The following is an 18,614-nucleotide window of genomic DNA, read 5'->3' as shown; positions in this document are numbered from 1 at the left end:
TTTGCATTTCAGAACCTAAGGGTATCACATCTAACTCTAACTCTAGCTCGGGGTGTCAGTTTGGAGTATGCATCCTTCTGCCTGTTGCTATTTCGTGCGGCGTAAGATGATGGTCAGAACCAGGCTGGTTTCTGAGTGCGTACAGTGCCAATGGAAGGCAGTATAGCCATCCCTTTTTTAGAGTAAGCTTCAACTTGGCTATACTTTTCCTTTAACAAGCCGTTGAGCTTCTCACATATTCTATTACCTTGCGGGTGATACGCCGACGAGAACATGTGCTTTATACCAAGCAGCTAGCTGATCTGCTCAAATACTGCGTTAGCAAAGTGAGGACCATTATCTGACCTCATGACTTCACATACTCCCCACCTTGGAAATACCTCTTTCACCAGAAATGTGGCCACACTGGTAGAGTCTGGGTGTGTGCATGGACCTGCTTCTATCCATCTAGAGAATGGACACACCACAACAATTAGGTACCTGTACCCGTTACATACTTGAATCACATCGACATAATCAACATGCAAGTGCTGAAAAGGTCCTTTAGGCCTTTGGATGACTCCTCTAATTACTCTTAGTGTGTGCCCAGCCGTGAACTGTTGGCAGATTATACAGTTCAACATAAAAAATGCAACGTGCTCCACTAAATTCGTTATGAACCAGACTTCAGCATTTGTTGCTGCTAGATTCTCTTTTGTCATATGTGCTGGATAATGCTATTGCTCCATTGCTATCTTCAATAAGGCTATAGGCATCACCGGTTTACCAGTGCTGTCTTGTCCCCACAAGCTTTCGGAGGGGTTTAAAGAACACCCTTGCCACTTCCAGAGGTTTTTCTCCTCCTGTGGTGCTTCCCCTTGGAGTTCCATTAACTGGGTTTGCCCCATGTTACTATAACTGTCAGGTTCACTTCGTGCAACAATCATTCGCTTATGCACATCAGTTGTTTCCACATCCATTACAACTTCGTCTTTAGTTGACACACGCTTGGCTTCTGTGTCCCCTGCTCGATTTCCACGTGAGATAAAATCTGTCCCTTTCGTGTGGGCGGCACATTTTGTGACTGCTATGCCCACTGGGAGCTGTAGTGCCTTAATGAGCCTATCTCATAGGGCTGCATGCTGCACTGGCGTGCCATCCCCTCGGAGGTAGTCACTCTTTTTCCAGCGCGCTAAGCCTGCGTGCACCGTTGATGTCACATAGACGGAGTCACTGTACACCATCCCTTCCTGGTCTGAGTGATTCTCAATGGCGAGTACCAATGCCAATAATTCTGCAGCCTGTGCTGAATAATAAGATGGTAATTGTGCACTAATGAGTACTCGTAATTCTCCATTTGCCATGTGCTTCATCACAGCGGCCCCCATATAACTTTGTACATCATTTTGATCAATTCTCGAACAACCGTCAACAAAGACAATTTCTCCTTCTACCAATGCGTTTTCTTTCACTCTGGGAATCTCATCATAGAATTCTTCATAATTTGCACAGTCATGGATTAGTTCTCCTTCAGTGACTAGCTCTGCTATGAACATAGCTGGGTTCACTATTTTGCATCGGACTATATTCATTGATGGATCATTTCATAAGCAGAAGCTCTCTGAGATGTCAACGTGCCCTTTGGTTTCTCTAGAATGGCAAATAGTGTGTGCTCGATGAACAACGTCATTGAGCATCCCATCACAATGGTTGTAGCCTTCTCTATGGCGAACGCTGCAGCAGCTAAACTTTTTTCACAAGGGAAATGACCTCTCATCACTGGGTCCAAATTCCCACTGTAGTATGCCAGGGGCTTGTACCCTAATGTGGTTCTCTCTGTGAGTACTGCTGTCATAACACTGCCATTCATGTGTGAAAACAGGTGGAATTCCTCTGTATAATTGGGAATCCCTAAAACTGGTGCCGTGAAAATTGCTTTCTTAATAAAGCCTTCTTCCATGGTCTCAGACCATTTAATTTTTTCTTTCGTCCCCTATGCCTTCTTCAGGGCTTGTAACAAGGGCTTAGTGTATGAGCTGTAGTCCAAGACCCATGCCCTGACTTAATTGCAAAGTCCTAAAAAACTCTGCACCTCTTTTATCGTGTGTGGCTTGGCTGTGTTCAATATGGCCTCAGCCCTTTCAGGGGTAACCTTTTTCCCCTCATGCGAGATCAGCTGTCCTATGTACAGCACCTCTTGCTGACAATATTGTAACTTTTCTTTGTCAACTTTATATCCTTTCTCAGCCTATATGGTCAATAGCTGAACAGAATTGTGTCTGCATCTCTCCTCTGTTGTGCTGCAAATTAAGATGTCATCCACATATTGTAAGACAGCACTCTCTAATGCAATATTGCTTAAGTCCATCTGCAGGACTCTGTTAAAAATTGAAGGAGACTCCCAGTACCACTGGGGTAACCTTGTGCTTTTCAGACGCATCTGCCTGAATGTAAATGACGTCAGATCTTGTGAGTCTTTGTGCAATGGGATTGAGAAAAATGAATTTTTCAAGTCAATCACCGTGAAATATTGAGCCTCAACAGGTATATTACATAGGATTGTGGCCGGGTTAGGGACTAGAGGGAACTCGGCCTCTACAATATAATTTATCAGGCGTAAATCTTAAATTAGTCCCCACAACCCCCCCTTTGATTTTTTAATTGGATAAACCACAGTATTGCATGACGACTCTGACGTCACTAAGAAGCCCTGCTCCATAAAAGCAAAAGTTGTCTTGAAAATCCCTTCACCTGCTTCCCTAGACATGGGATATTGTCGTGCTTTTGGTAAAATTGCTCCTGGTTTCAATTTAATCCTTACTTCTCCAACTCCTTTCAATAAGCCTACATCATAGGGGCCTGTGGTCCACACTGAGACAGGCAACTGGGCCATGTCGCCATCAAAGTATTCGGGACGGTTCTGTGCCAGCAACATTCTCTGTGGCATCCTCTCTTTTGATCATCCTCACCCAAAAGATGAGATTTACCTCAACTGTTGTTTCCTCAACATCCTTTTGCTCGTCAAACAGATTGTCATCAGTGACGTCAGTCAATCTGTATCCTTCCTCAATGGTGATTACTGTGCACCATTGTCTGCCTTCATCATCGCAACCATCGATCAGTGCCATCTTCCATCGCACTATGGCTGTGTATATTGCCAAGGGAAATACTCATCCCTTTTCTTCGTGCATAGGTATTCTAGGCCTAAATAGAAACTCATCTGGGGTTCTCATAGTTTTTTCTGCGAGGCCTGGTAGCCCTGCCATAAGTATGCATATCCCATACGTGAATATTTCTGGTTCCAATGGGACAGCTCTCATAGCTGTTTGTCCCGCGTATGCTCTAATCATTTTGCAGATGTTTAAATAATGCATTTCTGGAGTCGAACATACTATGCCCTTCTCCGTGAACGAGATTGTCGTGTTTAACTTTGTCATTAAATCTCGGGCCAATATATTTACTGGGGTCTGCCTTGAATATAACATGGGCACCTTCATATCACACTCTCCTATAGAGACTGGAAGTTCATTTGTTAAAGGAACATGACTTGTTGCTCCTGTGAAGCCCTGAGTATGTATGGTATCGCCGGACAAAGAAAACATACCTTCACGTATACACGAGCGCATTGCATCTGTGCCTACTAGGAAGGAATATTCTCTATCCCCTATAACGACATCCACCCTTGGTTCCTCATGAGGGTTTGGTGTCACCGATAAGGTAGAACACATCAGGCTTCCCAGTGAGCTGTCCTAGTCCATATATAACCTTGTCCCATGGACTTTCTCGATCACCAGTGTTGGCTCTTTTTCCAGATTTCAATGCCTGTCCTGCACTTGTTGTCTGGGACCGTTGCATCAGCGACTGTTGAGACTGTCCTTGTGGAAAACTTATCAAGTTCTGAGGTTATAAGCTTTGCTGTGCTCCTGGCATTTGCTTTTGCACCGTGTGATTCTGTGCAACTTAATTTCCACCCTGCTGTAAAAACACAGGTGGAGTCACCATTCCTCTTCTGATTCCTTGGTCTGTTTGCACCATGCTTTGACTTCTGCATGTGCGCGCTAGGTGTCCTGTCATCCCACGCGTCCAACATATTGGCGGTGATCTGATTAATTGCCCATTTACCATACCTTGATTGCCACTTTGCATGTTTTGATAACCTCCCTGATTACCTTGGAAATCTCCCTGATTACTCTGCCATCCTCTTCCTCGAAAGCCTCTCCATCTGGGGTAGAACCCATTACTGCCCTGATTAACCTGCTGTTGATTATGGACCTGCTGTATGTTTGATCCGTCTGTGCTAGTTATCATTGCCCCTTCAATAGCATATTTTGACAATTTCTTCTGCACTAACTTTGCCTCTTCAGCTTTTCATGTAGTCTTCTTCTTGTGATTCTTTTCTTGCCGAAGTCTGCAATAGTGAGCGGTGGTCAATTGTATCTCAGACCATGACTTGGCCTCGATTCCTACCAATTACTTGAGCTGCTTCTGTGCCTGATCTGGCAGCCCTTGACATAATATGTGGTAAAACACAGGTATGGATTTCCCCCAAGATTCCTTTGTTTCCAGCACCCATGTGTCTTGGAAATTCTGAATGTAAAGCAACGGATCTTCTGACTCCTTCATTTTGCGGGTCATTATAGCTCCCATGTCAGACGTATCCGGTTATAGCAATCATAATGCTTTCCATACTGCGGCTATGCAATTGTTAAATGGAGCTCCATTGTGATCGAGCTGATGATGTGTGGACACGTGCAGGTTACCCTGGCGTGACTATAGTTAACACTATAGTCACGCCAGGGCAACCTGCACGTGTCCACACATCATCAGCTCGAACACCAAGTATGGCAATTAAAAGACCCTTAATATCCCCTATGGCCAAAGTATCATTTTTTCCAGCTCATGTATCCATTTTCCGGCTCCCGATGTTAACATTGGAACCTTGTTTTTTAGATTTTCTCGGTCCATGTGTGGTCATGAAATATACAGTGGCCTTGTTCGTCCTTTTTCGAGCAACGGGAATTGTAATACATGGCACTCTTTTTCCTCTCTCATAATCTTTCTTACCACTGCAGGGGTGATAGTCCTGCATCGCCATCTACCTGGCAATGTCCTTAGTCGGCTCACATTGGGTGATGGAGACACCCCCCTCTGACCGTAAGATGATCCTTCGTGTCGGTCTGACTGTGTGGCTGACTCTGATGCCTTAGGTGCTGACTCGCTGGAATCTGACCATTGTATCCCTTTTCCTCCAGAGAAGTGTTTTTTGCATCTTCTCTCTTCTTCCTTTTGCTCATATTCCTCTCTTTCTGCGTCTGATATTGTCTGTGCCCAATTGTGTAACTCCTCTCATCTTCCTCGTTTCTGTTTAGTGTCAACCTATCTAGGGACAGCTCTCTATTTCTACTACTTCGGGTGGTGTCCTCAGCATCATACAACTGAGTTTCTTTCAAGGTGCTCGTCCTCCCTCTCCCTTAGGGTACTTGTTCTAGCCCCATTTCATCATATATTCTATCAATCGTCTCTCCGATGCTTCTGGTGTCGAAGTCATCTTCAATATTTGCCCTAGGCGTGCCTGGTACTGAATCATACTCAGGAAATAATTCTTCTATATCTTCCCATTCTACTACTGTATCGAGTTTTTTAACCTCTCTTTCCAGATATTCAAGATCGCATGCTCTCTGTGTTCACTTACGTTCTATGTCATCATCAAACTCTCTACACTTCCTCGCTTCCTCTCTGATCCTATCTTCGTCCTGTTTCTTTGCATCCCTACGTTCATTTGCCCTTCGTATTTCTTCCTCCCTTTGTCGTTTTATTCTCTTCTCCCTCATCGTTTGTTCTTCTTCCTCTATTCTCCGTTGTTCCGGCCTATTCTGATCGTTAGGTGCTCTTGGCTTAAGGTCGCGTTTCCTTTCTTGATCTCTGTCTATCTTTTTCCTGATCCTTTTGTCTCTCAATCCTTTTTCTCTTTCTTTCTCTTTTCTTTGGGTATCATCTGGCTCTCCCTTTTGTCTCACATCCTCAAAGCCTTTACCTTCGAGTTTCAATAGAATCTCAACTCCCATTCATTCACTCTGTGTGAATTCCCTCTCATCAGTTCTGTCCTCATCTCCTTTCCATCTTTTTCCCTTTCTATTCGTATCTATAGATGTACTTGCTTGTACCTGATCTCCTTTTTCTTTCTTACGCCTCCCCTTGTCCCTTGGGACTTTGGAGGTGATATCTCTTTCTCAGTCTTTGTCTGGGTTTTCGTCACTGCTTTGCGTAGGTGACTCATATGCCGGGTTGCTATAACCTGTGGCTGCTTTCAGTTCTCTTAATGGATATAATCCTTCGTCTTTGTTGGTTTCACATTTTGTTTCAGATGGGGCGGGTGGCGCGGAAGGCGTTTCACCCCCCTCTGTGCATATTTTAAGTATCCAATCTACCGGTGGCTCCTTCTCCTTATCCTCTTGGTACATCTTCCAAAGCTCTAAACTATGTGTTGAAGGACTGCTTTAGATAGCGATCCACCCTGAGGCCAAGGCATAAACATTTTGTGGGTGATTCCTTTGACCCATTCTGCACTGTACTTTTTCAGCTTAGGTGTATGTTTCGGCAACTGTTTGCACAAGTGTATTAGTGGTGTAATATCTTCGATACTTAAAATTATTTATCTTCTCCTCACACAACACTTTGTTACATTTTAAACAAAATCAACAATATGAGCGAGCACCAATCGTCGCAAGCTGCAATCCCGTTTTTCACAAAAATAATTTTTTCCACAACAGCCATCAATTCACATTATACAATATCTTAGTTAAACAATCGCGTAATTTTCGCGCTAATTCTTCCCAAAAATGTTTTGATGACATCAGAGGAAAAAGAGAAAAAGAAATAACATAAGACAGACATGACTAGGCAAACTCCAGGCAGCTACATAGATCTCCTGCCCCTATGATTTACTCCGACATGGAGTGTAAGCCCATTCCTTTCGAAAACGTCTTTAAACGTTTTGGTCTCCTATTGCCCTATCTTTTCAGGACTTTGAATGCAGGTTTCTTCTAACTGCTATATTTAAAGTGTAGGTATTTGGGCGTATCCTCTCTCTGCTCAGGTAGCCTCCTATTATTCTCTCTCCAGCTCGGCTATCCTCCCGGTATCCTCTCTGCTTTGCTCGGTCACCCTTGAGTCAATATTACCTTCCCCTTATATATATATATATATCCATTCTACTCTACTTCTGACTTTATTTTTTGTGTTCCCACCTCCCTTGTTACTTTCCCTTACTTGTTCTAAGGCATGCAACTTTTGCCAAAGCATTTAGTCTTTTTTCACTCACCGTTCACATGTTTTTCCTCGCTGGATCCTCGGGATCACCGCCTCTGTCATCGCCGCTCCTGCTTTTCTTCCGGAAGGCTGCTCGTAGAAGTGGGAAGGGATTTGTGGGTGAACACGGGTTCCTTCAGACCTCAACTGCAGATTTTATAATTTACTCTAGCCACTATCTATGGGTAGCTTCTCGGTCTACTTAGCCAGATGGCAAAGGACTCGTGATATTGCCGAGGACCTAGAGTTACTTATGTCGACGGTCAATGGGTGTCTTCTCTAATCCATAGTCGACAAACCTTCCTCTCTCTTCTACCAAGTGTGCACTAGGACCCCAACTGGCCCATAAAGCTGGGGGTTACCCAATAGCACTTTAAGATGAGTAGCAGCACCCGTGAGATGGATGGGGAGGCAGATTAATACTCCTGCATCGAATCAATAATGACAACTCAATAGTTTGGCAAAGGGAGTCAGTTTAATTACAAAAAACAGGGAGTTCATGAACATCAGCAATCGCTCGACTCCAAATAACTTCATAAAAAACACATCTTTTATACTCAAAACTCATCATCACTGATGTGTAATGCTTAAAATGGTGCATGCAATTATATTGGTTATAGGAAAGTAACTTTACTATAAGTACTATAGCTGTATATGGTAATGAAGTGAGGGGATTGGATAAACGGTGTCATGTGGGGCATCTGAGCTCTTCCTTCAAGATGGCTGCCGTAGGCATCACTAAAAGTACGTCTAGATTACTTGGTCCACTATGATTGGGTTGGCATCAACCCCACTCATACTTTTCCACCAGCCTAGCAGAGTGCAGAATAGCCGGCCAGGTGCATGGAGCTTGTCCGCTCCCCCGGTCTACCTCCAATTATTGCAACAATCAATCATCACTTCTGTGGTCATGTGTCAATTATTTCTTTGTATCTTGGCCTTGAGACTGGTCTTGGTCTGGAAAAGTGAAGGCGCCTTGGCATGGCACAATTCCATGCGTAGGTGTGAAAGTTTCATCCCTTCTACTGGCTCGGTCACGTGATTCGGACACTGTGAATGTCGTCTTATTCTCCATGTAATTTGTGCATTTGATTTAATTTTGTTAGCCATCTGCCTCCTGTGGCTTATCTTGACCTTTCAGAATAGGATACTCTGTTCTTCTCTTCATTAAATGTATCAACTATTGGCCTACTTCAGCTGGTCCTACCTTGGCTTCTTGGCATGACTTGTCTTCGTCTGAAATTCTGTCTGTCCTTAATTCTTGATTTTCCTGCTGCAAAGCTCTCCTCGTGAGACCTTAAGTAACCTTTGGTCAGTTCTGCTCTTGTGCATAGTGGAAGTATACTTATATACAGTTCTTTCCTTGCAGTAGATATGTATAGGTGGTGCTTGCCGCACTCTATTTTACTATTAAGCTTTAGCAAGCCTCACGATTTTTTTAGCTTCTTGCAGTTCCTTGCATATGTACACGTGTAAAATGGCTGAATATCTGCATCACGCTCATGGCATAAGCATCTAACATTTGACATCGTTATTTCGTTTTAAACTCAGGATGTCACTTATCCATGGCGTTTCATCTCTTTTCATTCATAGGTCATCATATCTTTTATATGTGAGTCAGTCCGGGTTCTTGTGACGTCACCATTCGTCTTCTTCTGGTATTGCATTTTGACAATCGTCATTCTGTCTCACTTGTCGATATGGTTTTCTCAATGGGTACCTTACTGTCCAAGGTTTCTTAGGTGCAGGTACTTCAATAGGTGCTGTCAGTCTGATAGGTACTGGCCAGAGCACTGCTGCTGCTCTCTGATGGTTTATGTGCTCATCATACGTCACATATTTCGGCGTGAACGTTCCTTGCACCTCAAAATGGGCAGTGGGGGTCGAATTGTTTTTGGGACCTCCTCTACAAAAGCAAACTACTTAAAGGCAACATTCTAATCACTGTGTTTTGCAGGGTGATCTGAGATCAAGTCCATGTGTCATCTCGGAAGGTTATCAGGTGAAATCTGAAATGTATATTATGACCAAATCACGTACACAGTTTTCGAGGGTATGTTCATACGAATGTTCTATTCGTGTTGCAACAACAAACCTTATAGCATAAGGTTCCAAATCATTTTAAACTACTTTGTTAGGAAGTGCTCTGTGCGATGAAAGATTTTACATTTAAGTTTGATTGACATTTAACTTTTGGAATGTACTGAAAATATCAAATTTTAAGAGGCACATGGGCCAATGGTATACATAACCTAATATGAAATACAATTGAGCATAACATTGGATTGAGATTACATTTTTAAAATGTTGTAATGTTTTGAAGTCTGTCAAGTTGGTTCAGTTTGTAGATATATACATATATTTGTTTGGGCTGAAAAGAAATGTGCTTGATGTAAACCATATAAAAGCACTCTTTTTTTCTGCTTGATGTTGCGCTCTACAAAGCGAAGTCCACGGTTTCAAAGCAAATTAAGAAAACACGGGTAAAGAACAAACCAGTTTGTTTTGGAAAAGTTTTTAAGCAGATGTTTTAGTGAGATTATGTTTTAGTTGAAAAATCATATATCTTCTGTATGTGTGCTACATATTGAGCATGTTGTTCTATAAATATGTAAGCGGCCCAGAAGGAAGAGGAGTATAAAGACTCAGACAACAACTGAAACCAAAGATGTTCCTTGCCAAACACATTTCACAATGGTATTTGAGGCACAGCATGGTACAGTCAATATCCAGACTCGTGATGCATATGTCCAATGGCCAGAAAAAGAATGGAATCTCACCTGCGAAACATACAAAGTTACCATGGACCATTGCTACTTTGTTCAAAATCACCCAGATGAAACTGAAGATGAAACTGAAGACAATGAAGATGCATTGCAATTGCTTACAGATCCTTTGACAATATCTACACCCTCTAAAAATTTTCCACCCACCAATCATTCAATGTTACATGTTTCTCCAATTCATGCGGATACATCACAGCCTGAACAAACAGAGGCTGAAGTTTCAAAGTAATTGTGTGAAGAATTAGCTCAAGAATTAGCTCAAGATTTCGACATCAGTATGCCGAGTTTGGGGGAATTGTCCACCACTGTCGACTCGCAAAACTCAGTACTGCAGACAAATTGGCTGCTGAAGGAGCAAAAATACATTGGGCCTCATTATAACCGTTCTGGTCTGGTAGCAATGGTGCCGGTAACCCTACCAGCACCGTTGTTACCAGACTGGCACAGTACAACTCTGCAGGCGGGTGCCGTCCTGCCAGCCAGCGTCAGTCCTGCTGGGCGGAACAGCACCCACTTGCAGAGTTCTCACAGGAGCACCGGCACCATTGTTAACGGTGCTGGTGTTCCTGTGTCCACATTCCCATGGAGCCCTATTGGACTCCATGGGAATCAGGGCTAACAAAATTACTGGTGCCTGACTTCCCGGCCACCTGGCGCGGAATAGCCCGGTGGCACTGGGAAGTCAGGTGCCGGTAATTCATTATAGGTCCGGCACCTACCTGATGGTTTTACCAGCACGGTTACCACCGGACCCGTAATGAAGCCCATTGTATTCAACAGCTACCTGCTAGAGATTGTACAAATGATTAAATGTGATCATAAATTAAGAGGGAGTGTTTGTGGGGAGCCATTGGTGAATTTCTCCTGAGTATTACAAGGTATCAACCTGAAAATCCAGGCCAGCTGTGTCAACCACCGTTACACATTTTCATGGTTTGCTCAACCAATGCTCAGCAAAGTGCCTGCTGCAAATGTACTTTGCTCAGTGGCTTTACTGTCCAGCGGATTAACTTTCAGTAAGATTTCCAGTTTCTGTCAATTTGTGGGAATTGAGTTCATTGCTAAAACCCAGTACTACAAATATCAGAGGGAATTCTTATTCCCTGCTATTAGTCATGCCTGGAAACTCTAACAGATGTCAATGGAGAGTACATTCTCTGGCAAAAGAGTCAGGCTAGCTGGCGGCGGACAATGTGACAGTCCAGGATTTACTGCTAAGTACTGCACTTACCACTTTCAAGACATGAAAGTAAACAAATTGTGAGTTTGGTCATCATGCAGGTGTCTGAATGTACATTATCTCTGACCATGGAGAAACATGGTTTCATGAAATCCATGGAACATATGGAATGCAGGGGAATGCAAATAGACTTGATAGCCACTGACAGGCACGTTTCAATAGCCAAGGCCATGCGAGTACAGTTTTCACACATTCAGCATCAGTTTGATGTATGGCATGTTGCAAAATCAATCAATAAAAGAATTACAGCTGCTGGAAAAAAAAGGGTTCAGTAAACCCTTTAAAGTGGTCTCACGCTATCAGCAACCATCTTTGGTGGAGCTCCAAATCTTGTGATGGATCTTTAGAAATTCTACTTGAAAAATGGTGTTCATTGATGCACCATTGTTCCAACATACATTCATGGACAGAAAACCAACATTTCCACAAATGTGCACATGGACCTTTATCAAAGGAGCAGGAACATAAGAAGAAGTGGTTGGTGCCATGTTCTCCTCCACACAAAGCACTTGAGAACATCATGTACGATAAAACGCTTTCATGAGACCTGAAGGGACTCACCGAATTTTGTAATACTGGAGATTTGGAGGTGTTCCATAATATGTGCCTAAAGTACAGGCCCAAAAGGTTGCATTTTGGCATAGACGGTATGAAGGTCAGAACAAGACTAGCTGTACTTCTGCACTATGAGAACGTTAGGAGAGAACAAGCGAAAACTGCAGGAACTTTCGGGATGCTTCGTTACCTCATGGCCTTTACAAAACGAAGCAAACAATGGGTGGCCAAGCTAAACTACCAGGAAATGGAATTTGAATTTGTGAAAGATCTGTCATTGGCTCTGTTGGCCATGCATACGCATGGAATGGCTCCAGATTTTGTTCCCAGGACACATACAGTGCCACAGAATATTGCAATGAGCCTTGTCCTTCAAAATTGGAACTTGTTGAAAGGCTGACTTCCAGATGTAAATGATCTGTAGCTCTTTTCAAAATCTGCTCACAATCAAATTTTCCATATGTTCCCCAATGTTTGGACATTGTACAGAAACAACCTAATGGTATTACACTTGCAATTTCAATGAGAGATAATGTATTAAAAACTATAATTTACACCTATATAATCGGGTTTATGATGCATTCATGTATATCTTTTAACTGTCCTTCATTTAAATTGCTTATTCTCTGACTAGAAGACACATATATGGGGTTGCTATTGGTACTCTTGTTCAGAACAGAATTGGCAAGCATTTTGGCGCTGGACTGCTCATTTGGGTGGGAGAAAAACTGACATGCAAATGGGTAGTTTCCATCTGTGAAAGGTACACTGAGGCTTGGTTTTTGTCAAACCCTCTGCTAGACCCAAACCCCATGCACACATGCAATCCATGGCAATAATTTGTTCCAATAAGGGATTTGTTGTTTATATGGACGAAGTGGAAGTGCATCCCGTTGACACTATAAGTTTGCTGAAAGGGCAATGGAAATGGGTAAAAAGCATATCATTGTTCTTGGTCTTGATACCATGCAATCTCCTACTTTCCATCCCTAAATAGTACCCTCATACGGCCATGCGTCCTCTAATTCCAAGTCCATGACAGTCAAATACTTCTCCAATCTTAGAGTGGGTGGCAGGTCTCTCTCCCCTGCAGCTGCCTGTCTCCCATAATGATCCATGCCCCTGTCAGACATCTGGAGCACCCTCTACAGTTCCACACATTTGTAAAAATGGTACCCTTCTACACCAATTTCCCTTCACCGGAAATAACTCAACTCCTGCAGTTACTGCTGGACAGATCCTCATTATTCCCACAGGTTCCCTGGCCCATCCTCTGAGTCAATACTATTGAAACCTTGCATCACTTACCGGTTTCCCCCTGGCACAACCAATCCCTTTTACGCATGAATATCCAATAAAAGTGTTCGATCTTGGCTGGGTTAGCCTGCGCTCCCTTGCGATTCTCACCTTTTGATAACTGTTCTGCAACCAAGGGCACATCCTACTCGAATACTGGGAACCAATTTTCCATCGCCTCAAGCCCCTTCCTGACTTACTACAGCCTTCACAAGAAGATTCACGTTTTGCTTCACCTGCTCGATTGTGCGCTTTTACGCACAACTGTAGTGTTGAACATAAGGCTACCCACTTCTTAGGGCTGCACTAGAAAGTTACGGAACGACTCTGAAGAATTCTCTAATGCTCCTAGTGAGTTAACCAACCCTTCTCTTTCCAGGTGGTTGTGGCTGTGTTTTCCTCATTTGTCACATTAGGAAATGTACTATCTATATGCTGTATAGTAGACTTTAGGATGTGGTCACTGTTTTTCCATCACTAAAGTTTACTTGTGTCTATTGGTCCGGTCGACAATACATGTATAGATATCTTTCATGTACAATTGTATAATAGTAATGTGTGGTTTGTTGCTGTGTGTGCTCATTGTGGTCTTCTAATTACTCTCACCCCTCATGAGTCTTAGTCTTGACAACCTGCGAAGCTACATAGATTTGTCTGGCTTGTCCAGAAAGTTCCCCAGTTTCACTAAACCGAGGGTGGCCTCCTAAACCTCTGCCATGAGGTCAGAGTTTAGAAATCCATCTAACACCCTCTGCCAGCAATTGTAGACCCATAGGCTCCTCCTTTCATCCCCTGTGCAATAGCATGGCTGATTGATGCCGAGAGACACATGGACCACAGATGCTGAAGTCTCCGGAGTCTTCAGGGGGAAAAAAGCTAAGCGGAACATAAAAGCATAACATTGCATTTCAAGTGTGAAGCGGAGGCAACTGTGAGGAAGCAAGTACACAGTGGAGGCAGTGCCAGGATGGGAAGGGGACTGTCACGATACAGTGCTCTGAAAGAGGATGCAGCACAAGTTTAGTATGCTAAGGGACAGGTATATTAACAGCCACTCCACCTGTGTCGTTCTACCTGCATCAGGCATGACACAACACAGCCTTCCTGGCAGCTAGGAAGAAGGGTATGGGCAGACCTTCACATTTCAGTCTTTCTGCCCACACTAGGAGTGTATTAGTGATTCCTCATGATAACTGAGAACTGCTTTTGGGCTAGTGGCGCTCCTTTTACACCACTGAGCCAAACGGACTCAAAGGATTCCTCTACAGTGACCCTCAATACACCACCCTTAGAAGAGTATTTCACTATTCTCCTATAATAGCCATCCAGTTTCTGATTATGTGGAAGGCCAGCAGAAGCACAGTGACTACCCACAGTATGATTAGATCATTCTCAAAGATAAGGGCTGCTCCATAATTGTCTCTCATATTAAGTCTCCATATACTTCTCCTTGTCATGCTATGTTGGTTGTTTATACAGTACTTATGCAGCCCTAAGGACTGTTCAAATCGCAGCGAGAGAACCAAAGACAGGAAAGCGAAGGTGGGAAGAGTGTATCATTTTATAACATTTCGATTTGCTTGTAAAGTGTCCTGCACCAAACCTTAGTTTGCCCTCGGCAAGGGCTGCCCACGCAATGGAGGCCCCGGCCTAGTCCAACCCTCTGCCTGTCATCTGTTACCCACCCTCTTACTCCAGATGCCAGTCTATCCCACCAGAGCCACTTGCAGATAGTATCCTCCATTGGAGCAGCGACCACCAGTTGGAAGAAGCTTGAGGGAAAAGCTTTGCAGCAAGTACCTAGAATAGGAAATTAGCTTCCATCTCTATTTCAGAGGGCCTCACAACACTCTATAATCCTAGAGGTCCTTATGCCCATCTCTTGTTTGCATAAGAGACACCCATTTTGAAGAAAAGGGGTACGTAGGCTTTGAAATGTTGTATCCAGCATCTGCCACCACCATCAGTGCCAGAAAAGGATTACGGAATTCTCTTATGTTATCCACGAGATGATAATCCTTGATCTTTACTAAAGCAGCAAGTCTAACAAATACACACCCTATGTCCTCTTTGATATTCCTGGCCTTGGCCTCTCAAATACCACACTAATTCACAAAGGGTCGTTGATAATCCTCCAGGACATAGCCCATTGCTTCATCACTACTAAATACAACAACTTTAAAGTTATAGTAGAAGCAAGCCATGCCAACCTTTCTGGCTTAGACCACAAATCTGAGTCTGTTAAAAATGACATGCAACTAAGTGCTCGAGCGGCAGTCTTTACTGACCCATTCGCCTTGCCTAGTCTCCACCCTTACAAGGTTCTGCTGCCTGCTATCCACAACCATGATTGTAAAGACTTGAGGGGGGTATCTGTATTTCTGCACCCTATATGGTAGGGTAGAGACACAAAGCACCCCAGCCAAGGTTCTCTATTTAGCAGCTATGGCCGGCTGGCAGAAGCATGTAACTTACTGTTTCAGAATTATTTTTGACCAACCTGTGTTCCCATTTCAGCTTGTGGAGTTTTGAAATAGAATTTTATTGCAGAATGAGCGGTACAAATGTTCACCTTGTTCGTCAGTTCGCCCTCATTTATTGAACTGAGAATAAAGTAGTATTTTGCCATATTTTCTGAGTCCTTGTGGTTATTTGGTATGAGATCTTTATTGGTAATTCCATCTAGCACAAGAGACACTTCAAGGTGCTAGAGCACACAGCCAAGGCTGCACAAGCCGGCCCAGCAATTCTAAACAATCAGTACAGTATCAGTACAGAGGCTTGGCCTACTGCTGGCATCTCAAGGCAGGGCCCTGCCTGGCACAAAGGATTCATGTTTATTAGTTAACAATGAATTAACATCACTGAGACAGTGCAGCACTTCACTGTAGCAAAGAAGTAAAATGCAAATGCTTCATGAAGTTATCTATTATAGTGAGCAGGAATTGAAATGAAAAATCAGCCCAATTGTAGCCAATTAAATCGGCCCATGGAAGTTTTATTACATTTTGGGAAATGGCCGAGTTCCCAAATAGGCAGTACACCCCTGGTTGTTGGCAATAAAAGCAGGTCCTTCCATCACTCGTCCTCAAGAATTCCAATTTCACACGCTCTACCCACAGAGCACACACCCACTAGCAAATATACACACGCCTTCACCTTTACAATCTCAAACACATATTTTCAGAAACAAAAAATCCACTTAACTGGATATACCTACCGTTCGTTGGTCTGCACCTAATGGGGGCATGCTGCTCCATGCTGCCCTAGGCCTCTTCCCTCATGGGCAGGGCTTGACTATGATTACCAGCCCTGTCCAGGATAGGAGTTGCCTCAAACAGGGTGCCTCGCTTCATCCCTCCCTTCCCAGCTTTTGCACAGCCTGTGTGAGAGACAGGATAGGGTAGGGGTCAAGATCTTGCTATGGATACAGGGCGCATTAGTATTAATGCCCCCAAGAACGTGTTTGTCCCGGTGTTGTGGCTTTTTACACCACAAGCCAGGGACACACCTGTACTGTGCATGTGTACTGGGGTTGGCACAGCCAGCCACCCCCATTGCACATTCATAGAAGAGATAGACAATGTCTACGAGTGAAGAAGGTATCATAATGCATGCTGTCACTCATAGGCATTGTCTATCATACAGTGTGTTGAAAGGAGGCGGGGCAAACCCCCTGTGTCCCAATAGGCCATCCGCACCTGCAAGCTACCTTCAATTGGGGCTTTTTCGGCCCACTAACCCGTGTGAAGGAGCGACATCAACTTGCGAGTTTCATGATTGTAATATGTGTGCATAACATGTGCTGGTGTATCTTTTGGTGGAATTGACACTTCTCTAGAGTGTTCTGCCCTCATGTTTCACTCATACAAAAATGAGACCCATTACACGGCATGAAGAAGGAAAGATGTTCAATCATTCAAAAGGGAAACTCTGCCAGGTGGGGCCCAAAGTAGGAATGTTTCTCAATCAGCTGCTGGGTCCCCAAGATCCACTGGCGCCCCTTGCTTTCAGAACCCACTCACATGGAAGGGCTTGGTGCAACTAGAGTCAGCTTCACTCCCAGAGCCCGTCAGCAACTCATACTCTCAGCCAAACTCACTCATTTTTTTGTCTAAATTATACCCACCGGCTCATCCCTCTAATTTATTCTTGGGGTATAATTTAGATCTGCTCATTTATCATATTTTTTTTACATTTTCCAGGATGCGTCTTAATGCAAAAATTATTGACGTAGTGCACGTTTCTTTACAGACTACCCATTTACCGGTAGAAAGCCCTCACCCGCCCAATCTGTGTCTGCTCTCTATTGCTTAGTAGAATGCGCTTCCAGGGTGAGCACAAAAAGAGACATCTACCTAAGTGCAGTCTCTCTCCCATACCATGGTAGAGATTTCAAAAAGTGTACAATTGGCATTTGGGGTTTGAGGAGGAGCGGTCCGAGAAACTGTGTAATGCCATTAGATTTTCGAGGCAAATTCTCCAGTTTACAATTTAGTTTGCAACAGGCAACAGAGCAAGCTTATATTCATTGCAATGCAAAGAAACAACCTGACAGAGTATCCCCACGAGAAAGTGAAACCATGAACAAATAAAACAAACCCTTTATAGAGCCTTTGTATTAACCAATAGGGAGTGCTAGGATATTGGTTCTCTTGACCTGGTACAACAGCAACATTTTATCAAAATAGTAACATCCCTTGGCATCTCTCATTAGTACATCACTGACTGACTTAGGGCCTCATTACACGGAAGGCGGTGATCCAGGGTGCTATTAGCACCCTGGACCATGCCGGTAAATTACCGGCACCGCCTTGGCGGAAAGGGGATTTACCGCCCCATTCCAAGGTTGGTGGGGCGGTAAATCTCCCTTCCGCCATTGCCCTTCCCCATTCCCATTTCTGCCCCATAGGGCTCTATGGGAATGGGGAAGGCGCTAATTACGGCACCGCTATTTTGCGGTGCCGTAATTAGCTCCGAGGTCCCTTAGTGGGTTGGTTTTTAACGCCTGCAAAAAGCACCAACCCGCTAAGGGACCTCGTAGTAAGGCGGTAAGGGTTAACGGTCACCGTTGCCATTAACGGTGACCGTTAACCCTTACCGCCGTCCGTGTAATGAGGCCCATAATATTCTGCGCTCATTCCTTGCTCAGACATCCTTGTTCCATATAATTACATGCTCTGAGTCCTTCTGCAGTGCCTTACGGCAATGGCCACTTTATAATCGCAATGCCTTATGGTCTTTCATGCTTCACTGTGCCATCAAACATGGCTGCCTTTCTAACGCCCTATTTCATGACAGTTCACAGTTCCCTTTGATGCTTTATATCTAGATTCTGCATCTTAAAACCCATCTAGAGGTTGCTTTGGATGAAAAGCCATACTTCCTTGTGGTAAAATTCTCCTTAGAGACTGCATCTAAAACGGTGTCCCTCCTCAATACAACATTGG

Source organism: Ambystoma mexicanum, chromosome 6q (genome assembly GCF_040938575.1).
Source record: "Ambystoma mexicanum isolate Mex_15411 chromosome 6q, UKY_AmexF1_1, whole genome shotgun sequence".
Lineage (NCBI taxonomy): Eukaryota > Metazoa > Chordata > Amphibia > Caudata > Ambystomatidae > Ambystoma > Ambystoma mexicanum.
Note: the sequence above shows the minus strand (reverse complement) of the source record.